This window comes from Melospiza melodia, chromosome 7 (assembly GCF_035770615.1).
Source record: "Melospiza melodia melodia isolate bMelMel2 chromosome 7, bMelMel2.pri, whole genome shotgun sequence".
Lineage (NCBI taxonomy): Eukaryota > Metazoa > Chordata > Aves > Passeriformes > Passerellidae > Melospiza > Melospiza melodia.
Genome location: NC_086200.1, coordinates 29,918,205 through 29,933,667, shown reverse-complemented (window position 1 = coordinate 29,933,667; position 15,463 = coordinate 29,918,205).

Sequence of the window (15,463 nt, the reverse complement as noted above, 5' to 3'; positions counted from 1 at the left end):
TAATCTCACTCTTTGCCTGGTGAGAGATAAGGCGTCTTGACACCAAATTGCACTAATGTGGTGCTCTGAAGATTAGCACTGTGGACAATGCTCGTGTCTGGCTCTCCCTGATACGGTTTCTGAGTGGAGCAGGGTCCAGTGGTCAGGGCAGGGATGCTGCTGTGGAAAATGGGCTGTGCTCACGCTCCTCCTGCCTCCAGCTTCCAGCTGACCTTGCCCCTCGGTTTCTGCCGCTGTAAAATGGGCATAAAAGATGCTAATTGCCAGGGTGAGGAACTCGTTAGGGGATGGCTAATGACTGTTGGCTTGGAAATTACAGAGAAGAGCGGAAAAGAAACAGAAGCAAGGTTTTGCAGTGAGTGTGGGACGGAGGAGCTGCTTCTCCAGAGACTCCAGAGCTGTTTCCTGCAGATGTTCTCATTCCTCTCGTTAGAACGAGGGGACAAAAATGTAAGGTCAGGGGGTTTGCTCAGGGTCAGGTGGGAAATCTGGAATAAACCCAAGTGCTGCAGGTGCTGGGAGCCTCCCCACATGGGAGGCGCTGGGCAGAGCTGGGACCAGGGCAGGAGATTCGGAATAGATCCAGGGCAAATCCAGGGCAAATCCAGGGCAGCAGATGCAGAACAGGAGATCCAGAACAGATCCAGGGGAGCAGACCCAGGGCAGGAGATCCAGAACAGCAGATTCAGGACAGGATACCCAGAGCAGCAGATCCAGAACATCACGTCCAAAACAGATCCAGGCCAGTAGGTCCAGAGCAAATCCAGGCCAGCAGACCCAGAACAGCAGATTCAGGACAGGATATCTGGAACAGCAGATCCAGAGCAAACTCGGGACAGCAGATTCAGAACAGCAGAGCCAGGGCAGCACTGGAAGGGGAGAAATGAGGGAACAGTTTCTCTGTTTCTGCACATCCCATGTGAGCCCAAGGAATGCAGAGCCTGGGCTCAATTCTGCTCTCAGTTTCCTTCCTTTTAAACCCAAAGCAGCCTCTGGGAGATGGGTGCAGGCTTGAAAATGAGCTTGGAGCTCTTGTGTGACTTCTCAGGCTGCCCTGGTACAAAACAGAGCTCTGCTGGTGCTGCTGTGGGCAGGAGCTCCGTGCCAGGCTGCAGAGCAGGACAGGGCAGTGACACAGAGCTGTCCCTGGCAAGGCTGGCACTGCAGGACACACCTGGGCTGGCCACACCTGGCAGAGCCACCCAGGGATGCAGGGGAGGGATCAGGGTGCAGCTCTGTGCCAGCTCTGGCCGCAGAGGGGAGCAGAGCTCATCACGCTGGAACCGGGAAAGCTTCCAAAAATCTTCCTTGGTGAAGCAGCAGCGTGCAGGTTTGCATAAGTATCTCTAAAACTCATCAAACAGCTCAAATGAAACACGCTGAGGAAGGGAGCACTCCTGCTTTTCAATCTGCACACGGCTGCTCCCAGCCTTTGGAAGGCAGAGATGCCCACCCCTCCACCAGCCCAGGAGCAAGGGATATTCCAGATGGTTCCCCCATCCTAAAAAACTGCACTGCACAGCCGATTAAATTCTGCTTGTTGTAATTAAGCCCGACACAATTAGCTGTCAAGCAGGGCACTCATCTGTTTTATGTTGCAATCTCTTCAACAGGCAAGGCTGCTAGACAAGATTGTCACTTTTCGAAAAGATTTTCATTAGTTACCCTGGGCTCTGTGTCAGACACTGAAATATAAAAATCTGTTCTGTAGCCAAGTCAGGGAAATTCTCATTTAATGTTCCACACAGTATTATGAAAGTAATGTACTCTGAAAATGAATGCATTTTGGAACATTTTGGGAGAAATGCAATTTGTCTCCTAAGTAATAACTGCGTGTTCATGAATTTACTGATTTTTTTTCAATATGCCTTTCATAAAGTTGGGAAGACTTTTTCTGACCTAAAATGAGAGGAAGAGAAACTGTTGATTTTAGTGTTAGCCTCCTTCCCTCCCTCTTTTTTTCATTCCTTCCTTCTTTTCCATCACTTCTGTGCATTCTCAGTATAAGGACCAGGCATTGTCCAATGGATCTGAGAGCTTGGCATGGATGAAATATGGAAAAAACAAAATAATTGTGATTAATGAGGAACAAGGGAGCTCCATCTTTCCTTGATTTTAAGAACAGGAAATCCCCTGTTGCTCCTCACAGTCCCCAGCCAGGAGATACAACCACAGTTTTCCCAAGTTTGGTGGGATAAGGAATTTTCTGCGTTGCTAAAATTGCAGAGGGTGAGTGGGGGGATCAAACACACAATCATGGATGCATCTCACCACCAAAACTCAGATTTGCACTCACAGAAAATAAGAAAGTATAAAGAGATGCTGGATCCTGGGACAAACTCTTCATCTCCCTCTGCTCCAGTTTGTGAGAAATTGTCCCTCCAATTCCAGTGCTGGAGCACACAGAGTGCAAACACATCCAAGGGCATCTGGATGGGGATTTTGCCTGCCCAGGATGACAAAAGCTGAGGCTGAGCTCCATCAGAAGAGAAAACGATGAGTCAGAGTCCCCGGGTTCAGTTAGGCAGGAATTTGGTAGAGGGGAACATGAAAAACCAGATTAATGGCAACAAGTTGGGTAAATAGATGGGGAATTAGAGTGCTAATTGGGGCAGCAGTCATTAACTGGCGCGAGGGAGCTCAGAAAACTTCTGCATTTACTTTAATAGCTGCAGTGTGGTGTGGTCCAGAGCTGGGGCAGCAGCAGGGCTGAGGCCACTGCATCCCTCCAAGGGTAGAAATTTAGAAATCCACCTTCTCCGGCCTGTGATTGCAGTGAATATTTGCTCAGGATGAACTGAGCAGAGCCAGCAGAGGCTGAGAAAAGACAGGGAAAGAAGAACTTGGAGAAACGATAGGAAAATAAAAGCCCTCACTTGCGTCCAGCAGGTAGAATGGCAGCGCCGCTGTAGAAATTTGGGTTCTCAGTTTATGCACTGAGATGAAACACAGTTCTCAGGGCACAGGAAGTTTTATGCGCTGAAGTTTGAGCCCTGCTGTGCCAGGCATTACCTGGCTTTGTTTTCTGCCTGTTATTGGCCATTAACTCCCCAGGCAGGCTCTGGTTCAGCACTCAAGTGCCTTTAATCAGGCTGCACTCACCTTCCTCGGGAAGGAATAAAGTTCATTCGAATTAACACCAGCTTATCTCCAAACAGGAGCACCCCCACATGAAATGGGTGTTTTAAAGCTTTGCCTTTCGTGGCACCCCTTTTCCTCATTTAATTTCCTTCACACTGGGGCCTCTCACACTGGTGAGGGTTCTACCACAGGGACCACAAAGTGCCACCCCTGCTCTCCAAAAAGAGCCTGAAGAGATGGATGAGCAGCTCTCTGTTGTCTTTCAGGTGAGAAAATTTAAATATCTACATCTGCCTGACAGTTTAAATTATTATTTTTTAAGGGTGCTACAAGAGATGAAAAAAAAAAAATATATTTATCACAAAAGATTACTTTGGGGAAAGGGAGGGAGAAGGATGGGGGAACACTGGAATGTTTTATTTATGGGAAAACTGCAAATTACCTTAATAAATTCCTTTACTAAGCTGTGTCAGCTACTAAAACATTGTTCTTTGTGGGTGAATAACTTTTAATTTGAGTGTTCTAGTATTCAGCAGAGTGAGGTAATGGATTAGCAATTGCCTGTATTGTAAATGTCATCTTGGCATAATTAGGGTGATTATTGTTAACCAGTGGAGTTTAGTATTTATCTGTCACTGGGTGAGGGAATTTAACAAAGCCCCAATTAGTTATAAATGGTGGTGGGTGGTGGGGATGGAACAGCCTTGGAAACGTTATTTTTGTTTTAAATTTATTTCAGTGTTTATTTGGTTTGAACATTGGCATTAACGTGATCTCCCCTGGCTGGAGGGATGCACAACCACGTGCACACAGAGATGCCACGTGTGTCAGGGCAAAAATTACAGCAGAGAAGGTGGAAAAGGTGGGATCAGGTCTGCAATTCACTGCACAGGGCAGGGGCTGCTGATTGTGTAAACTGTGCTCACTGTGCCCAGCTGGAATAATCCCTGAATCCATGGAATCCCTAAATCCACCCAGCACTGCAGGCTCAGGAAAGCACAAAAAATGTGTAAGGAAAATTTTATAACTGACCCCATCCTGATGTCTCCTTTCCTCATCCACTCACCTTTGTCCCTTTGGATTTTATTTATTTTTACCATTGGCATTAATGTGATCTCCCCTGGCTGGAGGGATGTGCACACAGAGATGCCACGTGTGTCAGGGCAGAATCACAGCAGAGAAGGTGGAAAAAGTGGGATCAGCTCAGCAATTCACTGCACAGGACACTGCACACTGCTGATTGTCTAAATTGTGTTCCATGTGCCCAGCTAGAATAATCCCTGAATCCACAGCAGGCTCAAGAAAGCACAAAAATGTGTAAGAAAAGCTTTTTTAACTGATGTTTCTTTTCCTGATCCACTCACCTTTGTCCCTTTGCCCTCATGGCTTTGCACTGCCAGAGGGCAGGGTTAGATTGGATATCAGAAATTGGATATCAGGAAGGAATTCTTGGCAGCGAGGGTGGGCAGGCCCTGGCACAGGTGCCCAGAGCAGCTGTGGCTGCCCCTGCATCCCTGGAATGTCCAAGGACGGGGCTGGGAGCACCTGGGACAGTGAAGGTGTCCCTGCCATGGCTGGAGTGGAACAAGATGAGCTTTAAAATCCCTTCCAACCCAAACCCAATTCCATTATCTTTACCCCTGAAGTCACATTTGCCCTTCAAAAGGCAAAATGAGCGTTTGATCTGTGTGACAATCCCTGCCTGAGGAATGGGAGCAGAGAAGCAGCAGAGGTTTCCATCAGTAGAAAGGGGTGCTAAGGTGCTGGAAGGTATCAAACATCAGGTTATACAGCACCTGTGGAGCCTCTGCTCCATCCCCAAAGCTGCACCCACAGCTTGCAGTGCAGTTCCCTTCCCAAACCCAGCCCCAAAGCTGTCCAGGGGCTGCCCCCTGTGCCATCCATCCCCTCTGATGGACCCCAGCACACCCAGACTCTGTTCCAGGTGTCTTAATCAAGTCTTAATTCCCATTTAGGCTCCTTCTCCCAACACCTGATGTTCCAATGGACCCTTCAGAGGGACTGGGTTGGGTTCAGCTCCTAAAACCCCATCACAGCAGCTGAGAAGCATTTTCCCTCCTCTCCTTTCCCCCACAGGGCAGCCAGCAGCTGGCTCAAGGCTCCAGGGTTAATGTCCTTTGCCAACACTTATCTGGCCTAATAGAACTGGGGATATTGCTATCACTCACAGATATTTCAAATCCTTCCTCTTAATCCTGACAGGCTCTTGCCCTTAATAACTTCAGTGGGACTTTTGCCAGAGCAAAGACTGTCAAGTCAGATTCCCAAATTAAATGGAAAGCAAAGCAGGAAGGGAAGTTCAAGGTGAGGGTTTTTTTTTTTCCTTTGTGCTTTTAAGGATGTTCATAGCTGGAAACTGGGGTTTTTTCCTTGTGATTATCTAAATGATGGATGAGTCAAACGTCCTGAGAAATGATTCCAGATCCAGACACAAATGACAGAGGATGAACTGAGCAAAGCCATCAGAGGCTGAGAAAAGACAGAGAAAGAAGACTTGGAGAGATGATAGGGAAATAAAACACTCAGTGGAAAGAAGGAGGTTTCAGAGGAGAGCAGGGATCATGTGCTGTGTGATGCTTACACACAGAAAGAGTTTATACATTTTTAATTAATGGTTATTTAAATACACTGTAATAATCACTTGGGTCAGACGACAAGTTGCTGTAGCCACAATATCTTGGGTGGGAGCTCTTTAAATTCTTTGGAAACTTTTAGCACAGATTATCCCAGTTTTCTTTTAAAATGAGAGGAATATTTCTGTACTCTGCCCATGGCACAAAACCTGGAAAATACGAAGATGAGAGCCAAAAAGCAAATAAAAGCCTGGCTGTTGTTTTAGGATATTCTGTGCTTGCTGGGGATGCTCCTGTGCTGGAGAGGGAAGAGCTCTGATGGATGCCACGGGGCTCAAGCCCTGCTGCTGAGCTCAGGAGCAGCAAGAGCAGGAGATCTGAGCCGCTCTTAGGAAGAATTAAGAGTTAAAGAATTAAATTCTGCACGTTTTTATGAGTGCATTAGGGCTGTGGGATCCCTCTGGGCACCAGAAACAGGAGGGCTCTTTCTCTTCCACAGGTGAAGTTTGACCCTGGCAGCTCAAACCCCTCTCACTCCAATCCAGCCCTGAACTCTTTGTTTCCTCCCAGGGTGCAGAAATTCAGCTTTTCACCCAAGGAAGGAACTGATGTCACCACTGGAAAATCTGTGACATCCCTGGGAGGGTCTGTGTGGCCACAGCAGGGCACTCTGCAGCAATCAGGGTCTTGCCAATAAAAACAGGAGCTGAGCTGCTTTTGGAGTGGCTGTGACCTGGATTTACTCCCCAAGAGATTGCACAGCCACTGCTTCCATTGGAAACTACATAAAATCTGTAAATATTCAGTTAGCCTAACTTAGATCTCAATTATACCTGAAGCCCATAAATCAGGGTGTGGGGTTTTTGGTTTTGTTTGTTTGTTTGTTTGAATTGGCTTTTTGCAAATGCAGCCAAAATCCTGCTATTATTTATTTAGATTCATCTGGGAGTTTACCGATTTGCAGTGATTTTCCAATACAAATATTTTTCAAAGAAAAAGGTTTCCCCCTCTTCTCTGTAAATATTCTGTATCTGGCCTTGTGAGAAAAAGATGTTTCAGCCCAAGTAGGAAAAAAATAAAAATCTATAAGCATTTTATAGAACTCATCAAATCCAACTTTAGTTTCGTTTTACTGAGAATCAGGACTTTCTGTTCTCTTCAGTATCTATGGGAAGGTCAATATCACTCCTGTAAAATCAGCAGCAGCAAGGTTTTCTATTTGGCCATGTCCACTCTCCATGGAAAGTCAATAGAGACACTCAGAGCAATTCCTGAACAGAAGAATAGAGATCGAAAGGGAATTTTTGAGAGGTTGAGCTGTGAACTGAAACAGAATCGAATTCCTGAAAGGCTTGACCCAGCCCCTGCTGAGAAATAGGAAATTGCTCAGAGGAATGGGAAATTTCAGCAGAAACAGGAGCTGGACTTCCCTGAGAGAAAAACCAGGATTTGGAGGAGTCCCAAAAGGCCCAGACAGAGCAGATGCCATCTCCTCACCTGCTCTGCCACCCTCACCTGCTCCATTTGGATCACAGCAGGCCCTGGAGAAAGCAGAGATTCCTCCATGAATGGAGTGGGAGGTTTGGCTCAGCAGCACCACGGAATGGTGATAATCCCTCATCCCAATCCTGTGGTTTATCAGACACCCATGGGGGCAATGCCTTGCTGGCAATGCCATGGTGGCAATGCCAGGGACATGTGGTGGCAGGTGGAGCTCTCAGCTCAGGGGCTCTCAGTGGAAGTTCTGCAGGGAGAGCAGAGCTGGCACCACACAGGTGTGAAAAACAGGTTCCCTCTCCTGTGAAAATGTAAAAAGTTTAATAAAGAAGAATAGGACATGAGGACCATAAGGCAAAGGTTATTACAGCCACTGTCACCTTTGGGGATACCTCTTAAATACCCTTCCCTTTAATATTTGTGAAAAGCATATATAATATATAATATATAATATATAATATATAATATATAATATATAATATATAATATATAATATATAATATATAATATATAATATATAATATATAATATATGGTATATAATATAGTGTATAGTATATGTTGTATATAGTATATTTTATATAGTATGTACTATATAGTATGTTACATATTATATTATATTATATTATATTATATTATATTATATTATATTATATTATATTATATTATATTATATTATATTATATTATATTATATTATATTATATTATATTATATTATATTATATTATATTATATTATATTTCGCTCTGCTCTGCCTGGCACCCACTCTGCAGCCAGGAAAGACAAATCTCATCAAGGCTGGACACAAATCCAGCCATGTCTGCAGCTGCCAACGCCAAGAGCCCCCCTGGAACAACAGCAAAAATCCAATATGGGCAGATGGAAGTGGCTGAAGGAAGCTGCTCACGTCTAGAGGCTCCAGAGGGAAATGCTGCTTCCCTCCCTCCAGCCCCTCCATTTCAGTGCTGCCACTTGGCTCAGATAATTCACTTTTAATAGCCTGCTTACAAATGAGATTGTGAAGGAAGCACGTGGCTGAGAGCAGGGATTTCTGAGTCACATTCTCATTTCCCCCTCGTGCCTCCTAGGCCTTTAATAAACTACAAAGAGACATTAAGAAAACACTAAGAACTCTTTATCTGCTGAGATTTGGGAACTGGTACAGCAAGCAGGCAATAATGGGTTCCGTGTATCTGCAACACAGCCCAGAGGCAGGGGCTGAGCAGGGGGGACAGGGAGCTCAGCTGCTCAGGACAGAGCCTGCCCACATGAGGAGCTGCAGGGGGATGAAGGCAGTGCTGGAACGTGGTTTCCCAGCCCCTCAGGAAGATTTCAGCTCCTCATCCCCCTTGGGAAAGCCAAGGGGGAATTAAGGAGCTGTGCTTGGTGCTTTGAGCATCACCCCCAAGATGTACCTGTGCCACTGGGGCCAGGTGAAATCGCAGCGAAAAGGGGCCACATCCAACCCCTGCCTGCAACAGCTCAGCAGACATCTGAAAATCAGAGGGAAACAACAGGCAAATGTCCCCCCAAGGCAAAGAAATCAATGCCAAAATCAAGTTGGAGTTGAGAACACACACACAGAACTAATTACAGAAAGGGAGCTGAGCTGGAGAGGATGAAAGTCCTTGCTGAAGGAAACGGCTCAAGCAGGTAAATGGAGCAGTTGGCCTCAATGGCTTGGGTTATTTATTTTATTTTTTCTCTTTCTCCATGTAGGTCAGGTGTCTTCCTGAGGGGGTTTCTCTTAACCTCCCTCTTAGGATCTCAATTACACACTCAACACAGATTAACAACAACAGCAGATAATAGAACAGTTAGAGAAAAGAACCTCAGAGGAAAACATAGTGCACTTAGACCAGAACAAATAGGAAGGGTTCAGGAGAAGGAAAATCAATGTGGCTGATATTTATTACACTCTTTATGGAGGGAGATGGGACTCAACCAGAGCCCATTTAGAGTTCTGTTCCACTTGGATTTTGCCATAAACCAAAGTAATGAGTCCAGCTCTTCATTACACTTTTTTTGCCCAGCACATTTTAATTAGGGTTAAGAAAATACACAGGGAAGGGGGGAAAAAAGACAAGTAAAAGTAAGGACAAAGAAAAAAAGTGATAAAAATCTCCAGCTAATTCATAATTTACTATCAGTGCTGCTCAGGCTTCAGCTGGATGTTCCAAAAGCAACATTCCCTTTCATTTGGATTGGGTAGTTTCTCTTCAAACAGCCTTTTTATGCCACACATGAAGAGAAAACAAACAACCAGGAGAAAGGGAAATAAAGAAGGCAAACAATGCAATATGTATGGAACCTAACACAACATAGAATCCCACACTGAGTCACCCATAAAATGAGTTTTCTCTGCTTGAGCCATCCAGTTCCATGACTGACTTTGCCTGGACTCAGTGGGGATTGAAGGTGTTGGAATCAGACTGTGGTCAAGGAATTAATATCTGATTTTAGGTGGGTCCTACTTCAAGTACAGCTCAAATTCAAATTATTTCACTTGTGACAGAGAGAAGGAAGAGAGAGTAGGTGAAATAATAGCTAGTGCTAGCTAAGATAAGCCAGGCAAGACAAAATATTAATTCTGATTCTGTTAGCACACCAAACAGAGAGAGATGTAATTCCATCCACCTGTCCACACCAGAGAACATCCCTGTCACCCACGACGCATAATTCAGGGGGTGATAAATCATTAAAACCAGGAAGAAATGGTAACACTGTGCTGTTAGATGCCACTGATAGCAAGCCTGTCCGAGGAAGGGAGATCTCAGAGTGAGTGGCTCCCACGGCTGTGCAGCTGGAGCTGTGGGCTGGCTCTGGAGCTCTCAGGGTCTCACTGAGAGTGGGGAACTTTTCCAGCACCAGGCTGGATATTCCCCATTCAGCTCACCCTGTCCCGTGCCCATCCCTCTTGGCAAAGATGAAAGTTTGACCAGAAAGTCTCACAGATATGCGTGCTTAGCAGAAATATTTTTGGATATGGAATCTGAAGAGGGGACAGAGATGGAAGCAAGTTTTGATATAGAAGAAAAGAATTGCTGAGCCAGTCTCACTGGATAACCAAGGAGGCAAAGGCTGTGTTAGTTAGAAGGGGTTTTATGGATTAGAGCAAAGGATAAACCCACCCCAAACAAGATGTTTTTACCAAGCAGAAAGACAGGCAAAGCAAATGTTGCAAGTTGAAAAAAGGTCTCAGAATTTTCCACTGCAAGAAAACTGAAAAATATCTTCTAGCTTAAACTGTGATGTACTAACTTTTAGTGATTGGAGAACAGTAACATGAATATGGTAATTACATTAGTTATGATGGGATATAGATAAAAGTTAAGGTATAGATTGGCTCTGCTGTGTTAAGATGCTCAGCAAAGAAAAGTGTAAAATGCATTTGTAGCCAAAATAAAAGTAAATAATTAATTATAACAAAAATAAAAGTATATAATGGATTGTAACCAAAAGAAAAGCATAGAATGCATTACAACAAAAATAAAAGTATATAATGGATTGTAACCAAAAGAAAAGTATAGAATGCATTACAACAAAAATAAAAGTATATAATGGATTGTAACCAAAAGAAAAGTATAGAATGCATTATAACAAAAATAAAAGTATCCAATGCATTGTAACCAAAACCAAAGGGTCTCCAGGCCTGCCTGCAGCTGGAGCTCACAGCTGTGGGCACAGCTCTGTCACCCACAAGCCTGGACTGCTGGAACTCTGGGATGGAATAAACTGCATTTTGGATACAATAAACTGCATTTAGGATACAATACACTGCATTTAGGATACAATAAACTGCATTTTGGAGAGCCCCTGGAGTCCCACATCCCTCGTTTCGGCTCTCACCCCTCCCCTTGCTCCAGAGATGGCTCAGAGCTGGAGCTGTGCCCTGCTGGGCTCTGCCAGGCCCTGGCTGTGTCACCCTGAGCAATCACCAGGGCCAGACACAGCCCCTGCCTATCAGATGGCTCCTACAGGTGTTCTCATTAACCTCATTAGCTAATGAGCCAAGCCAGGCTGCAGATGAGACTCCCTTGGAGTCCTGGAACACGAGGGTTTCTCCTCCAGCCCTCAGTGCTCCATCCAACACCAGCAAAAGTCTCTTCCTGAGGCTTGCCAGCACAGCAAGGGCTGAGAGGAAATTGGGCTGGGCTCGGTGCTTGGAAAGCAGAGGTTCTGCAGGTGAAACACGAGGGGTTCAAATCAGGATGGAGATGAAACTGTTCCCCACTCTGTGAAATCAGTGCATTTTGGAAAAAGGGCACAGCCAGTTTATGGAGCATCCCCGGCTTGACATTTCCCCCTGCTGCTCCAATCACTTTGGGCTACCCTGAAGAAGTATAATCACCACCAGACACAAAAGAAAGCCAGGGGGGAAAAAAAACCCTCCTGGCTCAGGGAAGTAGGGAAACCTGGGACTCAAGCTGTGTCCTTGCAGGAGCTGGAGAAAGCTGCAGCTTTCTGCAGCCACCTGGAGCTTAATTGCCACTTAAAGGAATTATCTTCTGCCTTTATCCCTCAGAAAAAAAAAAACAAAAAAACAATTATTTGTAGGGAGCAGACAGACAGGGAAGCGCATTGGAAATTGCTGTGTAGACCAGCTTCCTCTCCTTTCCCCTCGCTCAAAGTGACAGAAAATAGAAACAATAATTCAGTCACCAGGAAGAAGGAGGGCTGGGAAGAGCATGAGCTTCCAGAAGCTGGAATAGGAAAGGCCACTTGCATCTCCTGGTCTCATGTTCCTTCCTCAGCTGTTCCATGGCCTGGCCCTGCACCTCAGCAAGGGCACCCTCCTGTGTCCTTTCCCAGCGGCATTATCACAATCAATCACAATTAACCACAATTAATCACAATCAATCACAATCAATCACAATTAATCACAATTAATCACAATTAATCACAATTAATCACAATCAATCACAATCAATCACAATTAATCACAATTAATCACAATCAATCACAATCAATCACAATCAATGTGTGACATTGCTCACGGGGTCTCAGGTTGAGGGAATAGATGAGGATCTGACTCCATGTTTCAGAAGGGCTTGATTTATTATTTTATGATGTATATTACATTAAAACTATACTGAAAGAATAGAAGAAAGGATTTCATCAGAAGGCTGGCTAAGAATAGAAAAAGAAAGAATGATAACAAAGGTTTGTGTCTCGGACAGAGAGTCCAAGCCAGCTGACTGTGATTGGCCATTAATTACAGACAACCACATGAGACCAATCCCAGATGCACCTGTTGCATTAACAGCAGATAATCAATGTTTGCATTTTGTTCCTGAGGCCTCTCAGCTTCTCAGGAGGAAAAAAGTTATCAACTATTACAAACTCTAAAATAACAATTCAATGTTATAATACTTAATAATTATATATTTTAATATATATTAATTATGTACTTAATGTAATTAATTCCTAAGTATTATCAATTTCTTTTTGACAATTATTATTACCAAGGCTTCAGTTCAACCATTTTCCCCTTTTTTCTCCTTTTATTCCCCATGTTAGTGTCTCATCAGTCTATGGGTTGTTCTCCTTACTCCCACATCTGCCTCGTGTCCCTGTCTCTTCTTGATCTGAGCACATCTGTACACACCAATCCAAAAAACATCATCTCATTTGCTTTTAGAAGCACTAAAATAATTTAAAATAATCCAGATTCTTCCACAGCACCACATTACCCAGTTTGCTATCAGCAAAACTTCCTATTTAATTTTTTTTTAAACTTTCCACAGTGGAACGTTTTAATTCAAACCACCCAGCATTTCCTGCACACGCCCTGGGAGGCAGAGCAGGAAATCAGTGGGAGAGGCTTCAAATTAACAGCATTAAAAGGGATTGATAGAAGAAAAGCACTGGGTCAGGAAGACTTGTTCTAGGCATCCATATCCCAAAGAATGAGCTTGTATTTTAGAAAAATCAATTTGTAAAATTTTTGGGGGTTTTTTTTAGGAAATAATATCTTTTCTGCAGTAACTACTCCCCTGGTCAAAAAGCTTCATTTCCTAGCAGTTTCTTTCTTTCATTTTCTTGCCCCTGATCCTCAGCTTGGGTAAATCAGGCAATAGAGATGCATCTGTTTATGTGAGCTAAAGATCTGGCCCAAACCTCAGTCTACATCACAAATAACATTCAAAGAGATTCTTGGCAAATGAAGAAGGGAAAAATAAAAGTCTTTTTGTACTGTGAAATTTCCCAGGAATAAAACAAAAGCGCAGTCAAAACTATTCAAATGACATTTCAGGAGATCAGTCACAGTATCCATTAATGCATTTCTTTTTGACAAAAGCAGCTTGCAAATTTACTCTGGCTTTACAGGCTAACCTGTTCCATTGCCACCATGGGCAAACCTGATTCCTGCTGTAAGCCCCAGCTCAGTGCTCAGAGTCTGTGAGGAAATGGACAGAATTCTTCCCTACTAATAGGGTTTAATTAGGATAATGAGTTAAATAAGAATCTTATCAAGGTTGTATCAGCTCTTGGAGGCACGTTACATGCATATGCAAGCAAGTCAAGCATATACCCAGCAAAAATCACTCTGTTTTTTCAGAACATCAGATCAGAATCAAGTGTAGGGTCTCACAAGCGTACTGGAATAAAACAGTGCCATTCCCTGGGGGAAGCAGCTCTGAAATCAATGTGACTCAGTAAATCTCTGTACAGCACAGTCAGTCCTCAGCATTTACAGCTGAATCTTGTAGCTACAAGCTTGGGCCTGATTCCCCACTGCATGGTGCGAGCAGTAAATTATAATTATTCCCACTTTTAAGCTCCTTGCCCAAAGAGTTTTACTCCTATAAGCACAAAAAAAAAAACCTGCCCCCCATCTTATTGTATTGCTGGAGCAGAAAATGCCTCTGCAGTTGTGATTGTCCCTTGACTGTGCTTGGTGGCCCCATTACATCCACCTCAATATCAGCTTTGTTCTCGTGTGCACTTGGATCATTTGCAGGCAGTGAGTAAAGAGCAGTGATGCAGCTGAGAGTCTCCAAGGAGGCTGGAAAATTGACTTTAGCTGGTTCTCCAGCTTTGTGGATATTTGCAGTGCAGTGCAAGCCCGGTGGAGCAGAGACAGAGGGGAGACACAGGGACAGGGACAGGAGTCCCAGCCTTTGGGGTTTCCCTCTTTTGGGGAAAAGAAGGAAACCAAAATGGTTTTGTCAGGATCTGACCGCCCTGAGCTCAGCAGGAGAAGTTTAAGTGACTCTAAACCCAAGCTCAGCACTTCATACTCATCATTTAGATTCTGCAAATGCTGGTGAGAGCAAGGCTTATTTGTTGATGCCTGTTTGCAGGGGTTTATTTGTTTGAAAAGGCTAATCAGCCAACTGCTTAAATATAAAGGGAAAAGGGAGAAAATATTCAAAGCTATTCAGATGACGTGCCATGGTTTGAGTTTTGATGTCAGTGTGCAGCCAACTGACAAATGCTGAGCCACAGTCTGGTGCAAATCCAGATGAATTCCACTGGAATCAACAGACTTCCTTCCAATTTATTCTGATGTAACAGAGACCATGATATTTCCATTCAGATTTACATTAGATTTGTTTCCTGTTTTCCATAATTCAGTCAGTTTCCATTGTGCACAAAAGCAGCTTGGGCCAGATCTTGATTTTATTTGCATCAGATGAAAACAGTTGTTTCAAATGGAGCTACACTGAATTTATAATTGCATAAATAAGAGCAGAATCTGATCTATCCCAAGAGAGAATTTCCCAGGGCGTTGCTGTGTGAGAACACTCCTGTGGTGATCAGGTGCTTTGCCATTGATTCCAATGGAGAAATTCCATCTAAATCCTGCATGAAGCCTTGAGCTTGAGCTGCTTTGCACACCCAAGGCCTAGAAATCCCTCTTTTCTCCAGAAGATCAACCAAAAAGCCAACACCTCCATCAACTCATGGCCTGACACACAAACACCATGGATGGCCTGAGGAGAGCATCAGGATGGAAAGAAATCCTGGCAGAAATCCTCCTCCAGAGATAGATTTCATTTCTCACACACATTATTTATAACCCACGTTGACTTTTTGCTTCCTGCTGAGTTTCCTCCCTTGAGGCCCTTCTGAGTCCCCTTGTTCCAGTGTAATTGGAATTTTAGGAGCAGTTGCAGTTGTTCCCTGGCAGATCAGACTGCCTGTGTCAGCAGCCACACTACCAGTAACAGATTGGGTTATTAGTAATAACCAATAAGAGTGCTATTCCCAGCAACATGTGTAATCAAGTGGATTTACTCCTCCCCATTGAAGCTGCTTATTCCGCTGCTTGCAGGAAAATAAGG